The sequence below is a fragment of the Microcaecilia unicolor genome, chromosome 9, assembly GCF_901765095.1.
Source record: "Microcaecilia unicolor chromosome 9, aMicUni1.1, whole genome shotgun sequence".
Classification (NCBI taxonomy): domain Eukaryota; kingdom Metazoa; phylum Chordata; class Amphibia; order Gymnophiona; family Siphonopidae; genus Microcaecilia; species Microcaecilia unicolor.
In genome coordinates this window covers 29,131,221-29,143,753 of record NC_044039.1, presented here as the reverse complement: position 1 = coordinate 29,143,753, position 12,533 = coordinate 29,131,221, and the positions used below count along the sequence as shown (strand labels likewise).

The window sequence follows — 12,533 nt, the reverse complement described above, 5'->3', positions numbered from 1 at the left end:
AATGCCCCAAAATTAACTCATTTCCAGAGAATTTATGGTTTCAGGATAATTTCCTCTGATTCAGGAAATTAGTGAAGGGGAAGGGATTTAGGTCACACCTTTTTCAGTTGTTATTCAAGATGAGTTACATTCAGGTACAGGAGATATTTCCCTGTCCCTGGAGGGCTTACGTTAAAAGTTTGTACCTGGGGGCAATGGAGTGTTAAGTGACTTGATCAAGATCATGAGGAATCAAGGCTTGGTTATTTCAACAAGACTTTCATTTTTGATCTGGTGTTATTTTTTTTGGGGGGGGGGGGAGTTTTCTAAGAAGTCATAACTGGGCTAAACATCTTGGTGATAACTGGTACACACATAAATAAAAATGTAGAAGAGGCTGACAGGATTGGTCTTGATTTCATAGATTAAATCATTTTTTTTGTATCCCCTATTAAGGTTTAAGGGGTAGAGGAATGGAGTGATGGGGATCAGCCGAATGTTTTCTCTCTGATTGTAAGGTGTCTGTGACACATTGAAGAAGGTAAAGAATTAGTTGGATGGGCTAGAGCAGTCAAAGTTTACAACTTGTTTTAATAAGGGCTGAGGGTTGGAGGAGTAATGAGGATGGGGATAGGGAGAATGTTATTAGTTAGGTATGTGATTTTTTATAATTTGGGAGGAGAATGCTATCAGTTATGATTATAATTTTGTAATTGACCTCTGTGACATGCTTGGAACTTTGTAGTTAATGTGTATAATCCAAAAATAGACTGGGGGAGATGAACAGAGAGAGAGAGAGAATGGCAACAGGAAATAGGCAGAAGGGGTAAGAGACTCCGTAGGGGAGACAGATTTTGTTTTAGTTACCAAGTTGCTCTGACTGACTGAGCAGCTGAGCTGGCCATCAAACAGGAACTCATTTCCCAGCTGTCCACCTTGGCTGGTGATGATTCTGGCTCTCAGGATGGCTCCTTTTGAAATTACAATGTTACTAATTTCAACAATGCCCTAATATTCACCTGATACACATCCCAGCAGAGCAACTAATATCTATGTGATATGCATTCCATCTTCAATGAGTCTAGATCAGTGATTTTCTAATGTAGCCAAAAAAGTCTAGTTCAAGATATCCACAGTAAATATTCATGAGATATCTGCTTTGATGACCTGGTTAATTGGTCTATTTTGGAGCTGGGCAGACTTCTACAGTCTACGCCCTGATCGTGACTGAATAGATATGGATGGGCTGGAGTGTATATTTTTAAGGGGATTCGACGTTAGCTTTGGAACTTAGTACAAGAACAGTACAGTACTGGGCAGACTTCTACGGTCTGTGTCCTGAGAAAGGCAAGGATAAATCAAACTCGGGTATACATATAAAGTATCACATACCATGTAAAATGAGTGTATCTTGTTGGGCAGACTGGATGGACCGTACAGGTCTTTATCTGCCGTCGTTTACTATGGTATGTTAATCTGAAAACTAGATGTGTTGAGGTTCTCGTGGGACATATTTTGGAACCACTAGTCTAGCTAAATCTAAAAGGTCCTTTGCATTCCTCAAAAAAACAATGTTTCTCGAGGTCTTGGTTTTCCGTTTTTCCCTTACTTGCTCAGAATGCTTCCTAAACAGATCTCACTCTATGTATAAGCATAAGAGAGGGTGAAGAGGGCAGAGTAGATGATATACGAACAAGAAAAGGGAGGGATTTACAAACTTACAGACCATGTAACTAGTGATAAATGCTCACACAAAGTAAAAATGGATTATTCAGTGCAGTAACAAGCAGTGACAGGAAAACACCTATCAAATGGCTAGACCACATACGAAAGAGGAAATAATTAACAATGAGGAAAATCCAGTGTTAGTGCAAGGGTATTAAGGTTTGGAAGAGAACTTCAGTCTTGCAACCCCTCTCCCCAAAGATTTTGATAATTAAGGTCAACAGTCAAAATTATCCCAATAAGACCTTCCAGAACAATCCTGTAAAACTGTAGAATTTCATATCATTCTTTTAAATAATAAACTTGTCTTTATATATACATAAGGAGGTAATGTTGTAACATACACTTATAAAAATCATCAAAAACTTGCCTAGTTGATACCTGTTTTATAAAAGAAAGATAGTGGGTTCTAAGCCCTGCTGCACTAACCATTAGGAGTAACCTGACGGCTAGCAGTGGGCTGAGAATCAGAGACGCCAGGTTCAAATCCCACTGTTGCTCCTTGTGACCTTGGGCAAGTCACTTAACTCTCCATTACCTTAGATACAAACAGGGGCCCATTTACTAAAGCTTAGCACGTGCTAACTGCTAAGAAAACTGTAGATATAAAATGGGCTTCTTGGTATTTATTGTGCACTAAGCTTTAATAAAATGGCCCCTTAGACTGTAAACTCTCTGGGGAGAAGGGGTAAAAGCAGAGGTCTCACCCTTGTCCTCTGATCCCCTTACCCTTTTCCTGCTTTCATTGCAGTCTCACTCTGTTCTCCCTTTTGATCCTATCCCCTCCCTCCCTTTCCTTTTCCTTCCCTCCCATGCCTTTACCCCATCTATTTCTAACCTTTTTTTCCCCTGGATGGTCTTCATTATTTAGGTAGACAAATTATTTATTTATAGCATTTATATCCCACATTTTCCCACCCGCGGGCAGGCCCAATGTGGCTTACAACAGTAAAGGGCTGAAAAGGCATACATTAATTTGGCATAAACAATCAAGTACATGGAAGTAGGAGTGATCAGTAAGTAATTACAGAGAAGGGGAAGGGGTAAGAAAGTGGAGGATGTCATTAAGATAGGTACAGTACAACAGTTAGGGATGCAACGGCAGGACTTTAGCGTAAGCTATTCCAAATAAGGTGGTCTTGAGTTTTTTCCTGAAGATCAGATGATCGGGAGTAGTTTTTACAGATTTAGGTAATCCATTCCACAAATGAGCACCAACATAGGGGAAGGTGGATGTGTAAGTGGCTTTATAGTTGAGGCCAGAACATGTAGGGTAATGGAGAGTTAAGTACGAACGAGATGATCTGTCAGAGTTCCTAGGTGGTAAGTTGATAAGGTTATCCATATAAGCTGGAGCTTCTCCGTACAGGATTTTATGCACCGGGGTGCAAACTTTAAAACTGATCCGGTCTTTAACGGGTAGCCAATGTAGTTTCTCACGCAATGGCCTCGAACGTTCGAACCTCGATGTTCCATAGATCAGCCGTGCAACAGTATTCTGAGCAGTTTGTAATTTTCTTTGAAACATTTCTTTGCACCCTGCATAGATTCCATTGGAATAATCAAGGTGGCTTAATACTAGTGTTTGAACTAGATTGTGAAATACATCTCTAGGGAAATAAGGCTTTATACATTTCAGTTTACAAAGAGCGAAGAATGCTTTCTTGGTGGTAAAGTTTGTTTGTGCAGGACGTCAGACTAGAAGCCTTGCGCGGGATTGGGAAGAAGAGGACCTCGGCTCGGCTGGCGGGGGTTGGGGTCCCCCGCCAGCAAAGGTAGGCGGCGGCGGGAGGGGGGGTTGTGTCATCAGCAGAGGGTCCAGGGGCAAATCTACGGGGACCCAGGCCCCCGTGGCCCCATACTGGCTACGCCCCTGGTGTGAGCCCACCAAACTCCTACTGTACCCACATATAGGTGACACTTGCAGACATAAGATCTATTTTAGTGGTGTACAGTTAGGTACAGTAGGTTTTAGGTTTAGGTTTTGCAGGCATCACCATACAATATAAGGAGGGAATGATGAGATGTGTGCCTGGGATCTTTTATGTGAAGTCCACTGCAGTACCTCTAGGTGCTCCAGTGCTGTGCTAGCATGCCTATGTGCCCAGTCTACTAAAAGAGCAGCCCCCATACATCCCAATGGCTTGTTTTTGTGCATTTTTCCCTTGGACATTATTGTAATGGTCCAAAAAGACTTACTGAGCACAAAAACATCTAGCAAATGACCATTTTCAAAACAAAAAGCTGGATGGTCTTCTAGTTTCAAAATGGCCATGTTTGCTACTGAATTTTTGGACGTTTTCCGCAAAGCGTCCAAAATTGGATGAAGATGTCTTCCTCTCTACAATTCTCTAATGTGTCTGTACACATGAACCTTATCCTACCACAACATTACTGTATTTGTTCATACCGGAATTGGCGAATGCCTTTCCGGTACTATGTAAGCCACATTGAGCCTGCAAATAGGTGGGGAAAATGTGGGATACAAATGTAACAAATAAATATCAAAAATGCCCCTCCACTCCTCTTTAATAAGCCTGATAAAATTAGCATGCACACTACTCCAAAAAGTGTAGCATGCATGTTTTGCATCACCAAGTTCCCTCCACTAGCAATCCCAAATTGAAAGACTAGTTGGTGTGGGGGATTTCAGAGTACCGCAGAAAGGGGCCTCCATGTTCCATTTTATCCACACCATTCTCCTCATCATGCTTCAGTAATTTAAACGCATAGGCCTATATTCCTTGAATTTGATATTTGGTGCCCACAGTTGGGTGCCAAAATTTGGGCGCTGATCAAAGATGTGCATGCAAATTAATTGACTAGCAAGCCAATTAATTGCAATAGATTTTTACAGTTAAATGGCATTATTAAAAATGTCCATGTGCATCTTCCTGGGCACTACTTTATAACCCCGCACACCTAAATCTCTAGTATGCAACTCAAAAGGGGGTGTAACTAGGGGCGGTGCACGGGCAGTCCAAGAAATTGTAATATGCCCAGAGTTATAGAATAGTACCATTTCTGCACCCAAATGCCAAGAGATGGGCTCTGGCGTATGTAAGCAAACTAAACAGCAAAGGAGACACAGAAGATGATGAAAAACAACCAACGGACTCAAAAGTTCACATCAGAAGTTTATTCTATAAAAAGTATGGAATAAACTTCTGATGTGAACTCTTTGAGTCCGTTGGTTGTTTTTCATCATCTTCGGTGTATTCTTCGCTGTTTTGTTTGCTTATTTTGACCTTCGCAAAGGTTTTGGTTTCTTCTGTGCTTGTTGACTCTGGCATATATACCAGGTTTCAGCTGGCGTGAATACCAGCACCCAAATTTCAACATGGGCATGGGCTCTAAGTGCTATTCTATTCCGAGCTTTCAACTTGGATTGTCCTTTATTGAATGGCTGTCCATGCTGACTTTTTGTTCCGGCACCCAAATTTGGGCACTGTTTACTGAATCTGGTCCTATATGTATTCATAGGTTTGTGAAGATAAATGCATTTATGTATACAATAGTGAAAGATATGCTTGACTAAACTGGAGTTATGTCTTCTCTTAGTATTTCAAATAACGCTGTCATTATTTAGAAATTCAAGTGTATTTTTGAAAAAAGTGAACTTACGAAGAAGTTAATATATTCAGAAGACACCACAATTCCTTAACTAACATATGCTGACTTTACTGCAAATAAAAGGATCCGCTTTGTGGTTTTTTCCCTCACTAACGGACACTGAGCAATCAAAATAGAATCTTTTCAGGGACAAATGTTAGCAAAGAAATTCAATTGTGCTTAATTAGGTTCTTCCAAGAATAACTGCAGGTTGAGGCACTGAAGAGGTTATCAGAGGTCAGATGCCTCGCAATGACTTTATGACCTCAGAAAATGGCAAAGAAAAGGTAGTGGGTATCCCCGCTGCTATGATGGGTTTACACATTTGTTCTTCTCCCTTTCTGCTTTAATTTAATAGCTATCAGCACAATATGGCTGCTTCTTTTTAACAAAGGGGAGGGCAGACCTTAGATTTACAGCTGTTAGGAGGAGACCTGTAAGGGGGATAGACAGAAAACAAGTGGAGCTCAGGGTGGCTCTTCCGCTACAATAGAATCATCACTTTGATACCCATAAGTAACTTGCAATCTACTTAGGATTCATTGTGGTTGAAAGTAGGCAGATGTATGCTTTTTAAATGAAAGATTACCTTCCTGGCTTTTCTTGAGATTACTAAAGATTTTATATACACTCCCTTCAGTAAAAGGTTTTGTATAGTATCAACTGATCAGTGATCAGCATCCTATGAACATATCATGCAGTATATAATGGCAAAGAACTTTAAATAATAGGGTATTACTTAATAATGTAACATGGAGGGGCATTTTCAATATGACATCTAAGTCTGACTTTGGGCATTTTGCAAAACAAGTCCAAAATCTGAATAGGAAAAATGATCATTTTCAAAAAAGAAAAATGTCTCTATATTTTTCCGAAAATACTGTTTTGAACAAGGTTTTGCGATCTGGACGTTTTATTTTTTGGTCTATTTAAAAAAAAAAAAAAGTCCAAGTGCAAAACACACGAAATCAAGCCATTGGGATGTAGGAGGAGCCAGCATTTTTAGTAGAAAGGTCCCCCTGACATGCCAGGAAAGCAAGGGGGTGACCTAGGGGGCACTGCAGTAAACTTTATAAAATGCTCCCAGTTACACATCTCACCATTGCTCCCCTTGTCTGCTGAGCCCCAAAAACCCACCTAATACCCACTACCCCCCAACTGTACGCCACTACCATAGCCCTTACAGATGAAGGGGGCATCTATATTTGGGTACAGTGGGTTTCTGGTAGGCTCACATTTTCCTCAACAAGTGTAACAGGTAGGGAGAGGTATAGGCCTGGGTCCACCTGTCTGCAGTGCACAGCACCTACCACTAGACCACTCCAGGGACCTGCATGCTGCTCTAATGGACCTGAATATAACATCTGAGGCTGGCTAGTAATATTTTTAATCACATTTTGGGGGGTAGGGGTGGGAGGGGAGTTAGTGACCACTGGGGAGTAAGGGTGGGTCATCCCTGATTCCCTTCAGTGGTCATCTAGTCATTCAGGGCACCTTTTTGTGCCTTATTTGTTATAAAAACCAGTCTAGCTCAAAATGTCTTAGTTTTAGTCCTGGACGGTTTTGTTCTGTTCCATTATGACTGAAAAATATCCAAGTGTTAGGAACACCCAGATTCCGCCTTTAACACGTCCCTGACATGCCCCCCTTGTGATTTGAATGCACTTCTGACAGACTTCATAGAAAAACATCTAAAGATTGGTTTTGAAAATACTAATTTGGATGTTTTTGTGAGAAAAACGTCAACAAATGCAGATTTGTTCCACTTTTTGGATGTTTTTCTCTTTTGAAAATGAGCTCCATAGTAAGATAGTAGATGATGGCAGATAAAGACCTGCATGATCTATCCAGTCTTCCCGACAAGATAAACTCCTAGTATATGATAACATGTGTATACTTGAGCTTCAGTTGTTCTTAACAAAGTTCACAAAAAGTCAAGCAAGCAGAAAACGGATGAAAGTGAGGAAAGTTCCAATTAACCAAGGCAAAAACAGTTTATTGAAACTTTTCTTCACCTTCACCCATTTTGTGCTTTCTTGAGTTGTTCTTGCCTTTTTCAGGGCACAGACTGTATGTAAAATTCTGCCCAGAGATGTTGATGAAGCCTGCTTCACTTGCCACACGGCCATTTCCTGAAAAAAAGAACGACCTACATTTTGCCCACTGCGGTAAAAGGAGACCTTGACACCAGAGGCGTAGCCAGACTTCGGCGGGAGGGGGGTACAGAGCCCCCCCGGCCATTGCCGACTTTGCCCCCCCTGCTGCCGACCCTCTCGACCCCCCTTCCGCCGCCAACCCACCGTTGCTTACCTTTGCTGGCGGGGGATCCCAACCCTCGCCAGCCGAGGTCCTCTTCTTCTCGCAAAAGGCTTCCTTCTGTTTGTACGTTGTACGTGCAGCACATCAGAAACAGAAGGAAGCCTTTTGCAAGAAGAGGACCTCGGCTGGTGGGGGTTGGGGTCCCCCACCAGCAAAGGCAGGCGACAGTGGGTTGGCGGCGGGAGGGGGGGGTCAGGCGGGTCGGTGGCAGGGGGGTCCAGGGCCAAATCTACGGGGGGCCCAGGCCCCCCAGGCCCCACGTAGCTACGCCACTGCTTGACACATATCAAAAACATGCTCTGACACCAGAGCAGGCCCCCTTTTGTTGCAGCTTGGTAAAAAGGGCCCTCTTTACTAAGCAACACTAGAGGCGCATTCGTGTTTTTAGTGCCCACTAACCATTAGCGTACACTGTAAAGGCGCCCACAATATTCTCATGGGTGCCTACACAGTTAGCGCGCATTAATTGTGTGCATGTGCTAAAAATGCTAGCACACCTTAGTAAACATGGCCCTAAGGTAATTAAGCTTAATTAAACAGCCATTATTTAAAAAAAAAAAAAAAGGGAAAAATATACTTAAATATTAAGTCCACAACAATGTGGGAAGGAGAACAGGTGAAATTCAAAAGGAAATTGAAATTATGTCAGAATCCTGACTTAGATATCTTATGCAAAAGACAAGAGGATAGTAGCCCTCACCTAGCAAAACATATAACATTACAATTCATGGGCAATTGATCTCTTGCTACTTAGATAGGCAGAAAGTTGCGATGGTTCAAAAAGACTGTGGATATTTTAGATGTTTTTTTTTTGTCTAAAATGGATGCTTTTGCTACACGTAGCCAGTGCATAAACATCCATTACCACGTGTATTTTAGAAAAAGTCCTACATTGGCAGATCCTGTCCTAAAATCTTAGCAATATTTCCGGCCACTCTATAAAGGCAAAATAAGCATTTATGTGCCCTTATAAAACTGCCTCCAAAAAGCTGCAGAATTTGTGGCTAAACTGAAGCCCTGGATATTTACACCAGCTTGGGAGCAGTTGTAAATTCTGACTTATATTGTACACATGAATGTGCATATTTTATAAAGTCTGTATGTAAATTGTGACTTCAGCTGTTATCTGTCCAAAATCTGTACCTGAACACACTTACTACAAAGTATATATATTTATATCTGCAAGGTGATTTTATAAAGAATGGCTGGAGTGTGCGACCAGCCTAATGGTTCGAGATGTGAGCTCATAACCAGGAAAAACCAGTGCGATAGTCCAGTTAAAAGCACAAGTCTTTAATAAGGGTATATATGTAATCGCATTGCATCAACATAATAAAGCTGACATTTGCTTGAAGATGGACTCAACACGGTCTGTGTTTCAGCCTATGCCTTCATCGAGAGTCCAATGTCCTAACAAATACAAGAGTAATCTGCAGCAATAACAAAGCACGCTGTTATCTTGGCTTAAAATCCTCGGTATTGCGTATTCTCCACAAAATGGCTACACATATACCCTTATTAAAGACTTATACTTTTACCTGGACTATCACACTGGCCATTCCCACCCTTTGTTCAATTTCCTGTGGGATTGTTTGGTTTTCCTTTTTTGGACCTCATAGTCAGGGTCAAATCCCACGGCAAATCTTCGTGATATTGGGCAAGTCACTTCACCTTCCATTGTCATAGGTATAAACATTAGATTGCAAGCCCTCCAGGGAGAAGGAAGGCATAGTTGCTTGCCTAAAGCAGGGGAATGCAGCCACACTCACTGGTGATATCCTCTGAATAGATCCATATGAGGTGCTCTCCTTTAGCTCAGGAAACCTTTTGTTTGAAAGGCTCTTGAACATGCTTGGGTGCTCCTGCACTAACTGTGACTTTAATAACTGCAGCTCCTCCCTTTTCACTTCAGTCCATATCTTAACATGTTCACCAAGCAGAAGAGGGGCAAGGCAGGTGGGAAAAGTGTTGTTTCATTCCTTTACTGTCTACGTAGAACCTTTGTTACAGGTAAGCAACTATTGCTTTCTCCATCAACAAGCAGAGGAGATGCAGGAACACTTGCTGGTGACTTCAAAGCTGAGGGCTGCCCATCGAACAATTAGCATAGTGGGGTGGTCGTGAGAAAAAGGGATGATGGTATGACTTTACCATTCAACCTAGGTGGCCTATTATAAAATTACCCTTCATGTCCCTACTTTAAAAAGCCAAGATAGACACCAACGAGTTTTTATAAAATACGCATCCAGAACTATCCCAGTAGTGCACAAATCCTCATGCAAGTTTCTACAGTTTATGACAACTACATATTTTTTTAAGGCTATAATACAAATGAATGTCATGATTATTTGCTAAAGGATACTTTGATTTGGAAAGTAGTGCCCTTGTTTACTATTATTAAGTTTTGGTATCTTTAGTTCTGATAGTACTACAGTAATGTAACTGCCATAGTGATATCAATTCACTGCAATATATCAAGCTACATTTCTGTCTTGATATTGAAAGCCAAGTTCCTACTAAAGCAGTAAAACAAACACCAAGATCTATTAAAACTATATACACAAGTGTTTTATAAAAGAAGGGAGATGTGATAGAGGTCTATAAAATAATGAGTGGAGTGGAACGAGTAGACGTGAATCACTTGTTTACTCTTTCCAAAACTACTAGGACTAGGGGGCACGCAATGAAGCTACAAAGTAGTAAATTTAAAATGAAACGTAGAAATGTTTTCCTCACTCAACGTATAATTAAACTCTGTAATTTATTGCCAGAGAATGTTGTAAAAGCAGTTAGCTTAGTAGGGTTTAAAAAAGGTTTGGATAGCTTCCTAAAGAAAAAGTCCATAGACCATTATTAAAATGGACTTGGGGAAAATCCACTGCTTATTTCTAGGATATACAATACACAAACTAGTAGAAATTCAAATGTGCGTGCCTTACGTCTTCTTAGTGTATGTATGATGCTATCATAATTTAGAGGGGAAGTCTCATACAGTCACCGGGGTTGTTTATAACACCAATCTTGGCGAGCCCCTATTTTGTGATGATTATAATAATCGACTATCCCTCCACCAACTTCTGTTTTTTAATATCTTTCTCTTATATTGCTTATCCTTTTTTTCTTTATTTTTCCCCTAGAATAAGCAGCATAAAATGTATTGCACCTTTTTGGGAACTTGCCAGGTACTTGTGACATGGATTGGCCACTGTTAGAAACAAGATGCTGGGCTTGATAGACCTTCTTGTCTGTCCTAGTATGGCAATACTTATGTACTTTTACCCTTGGAAATGCAATTTGAAATTCTCTCAAAATGTATTAGCATGAAAAGGAAAGCTGAAAATGACAAAAAAAAAAAAGGAATGAACAAATTAATGAAACTGGTGCATTGACATTTTAATTAGTTAATATTTCTTACACCCAGTTATTAATTTGCCACTCTGCAATCTGTATAGTCTGTTCAATGAATAAAAGAAGGATCGTACACAACCAAAAGATAGCAGAAATGGCATCCCTTATGTGTCTTATTCAGGAAACTTCTTCTTTTACCTCTAGCCAAATCCAGATGACAGAAAGAAGCACAACAATTATTGCCCCTAGCAACACCCCAGGATACCAGCGTGTATGCTTAAGCAGCCATTGTGTTTGCCCTCAGCTTGTTCCACATAATTCAGCAAAATTGACATATAGAAGATGCATCACATCTGGATATGTTACTAGAGCTACCAGTAAGCATAGCGTGACAATCCACTGCTAAACAGGCAGATTGGAGTTTGATTTGGGATAGCTACCACCTTATTCACCTCTGAAAAATTAAAAAGAAATGATAAATGTTATATTTTTAATGCCATAAAAACAACTAAATTACTTGTTAATACTGGTTTAAGTACTTTGAACTATTTTTCTATTTCTCAAGTTTGACTTTTAAAATTTTAAGTAGTAACATAAAAAGTCTGTATTTTAAGGGGGTAGTAAGATTTATTGATGTGGTGTTCTAATCCAGGATGCCTTAAAGGAGTAACAATTAAAAATATTTACATTGGTATCAAGAAATGAAAATGTGAGGATTCATGGATAACCTGTTTTGAGGCTTGACTGGAAAGTGAACAATTAGGTCATCATTTGGATATTTTATTTATTTATTTATTGCATTTGTATCCCACATTATCCCACCTATTTGCAGGCTCAAAGTGGCTTACCTAGTTTTGTTACACACAGCTAATCCTGGATGTCAGGTACAACTATTGTTGTGCAGAGATTAATTAAGGAAAGAAGTAGAGAGAAGAAGGAAGGAATTTAATAGGTATATTAGACGATGGGTTTTCAGAGGTGAATTAGTAAGATTCTGGGTTTTCATTGTAGGCTTTGTTGAAGAAATATGTCTTGAGGGATTTGCGAAAGATAGTTGTTTCGTTGATTGTTTTCAGGTCTCATGAAGTAGCTTGTTCCACAAGGAACAAGGGGTACCAGTAGCGAGACTGCATGGAAACATTATGATGACTGACAATATGAGGACACCCATATGTGTACAGTTAGAAAAGAGAGAAAGCTTGGGACGAAGGGGAGAGAAAGCACAGATCATAGAGGAGAGGTTTAAAAGGACAAGACCAGTTAGGGCTCAATGCATTATGGGCTAGAATCTACATACGGCACCAAAAAAAAAATCAGCGCTGAAAAAAGTCCTCTTCTATAAACCGTGGAAATGGCATGCACTGGGGGTGGGAACTACTGGCGATACTTTCTGTTTAGCAAGCGGTAAGCCCGTGTTGGGCTTACCACTGCTTAGCAAAAGACCCTCCTAGAGAAGGCCCACTGTTTATGCCATTTGGGGACTCATTTTCAGAAAAAAAAAAAAATCCAAGTTGCTATTTTCAACACTCCTATTTTAGACATTTTTCTCC

At 40.4% G+C, this 12,533-nt stretch overlaps 1 protein-coding gene across 1 annotated transcript in view; it reads right to left on the bottom strand.

The window, feature by feature from the left end:
* LOC115477560 overlaps positions 1–12,533 on the bottom strand; it is a 239,357-nt gene that overhangs the window by 218,517 nt on the left and 8,307 nt on the right. The gene's annotated exons all lie outside the window — the stretch shown is intronic.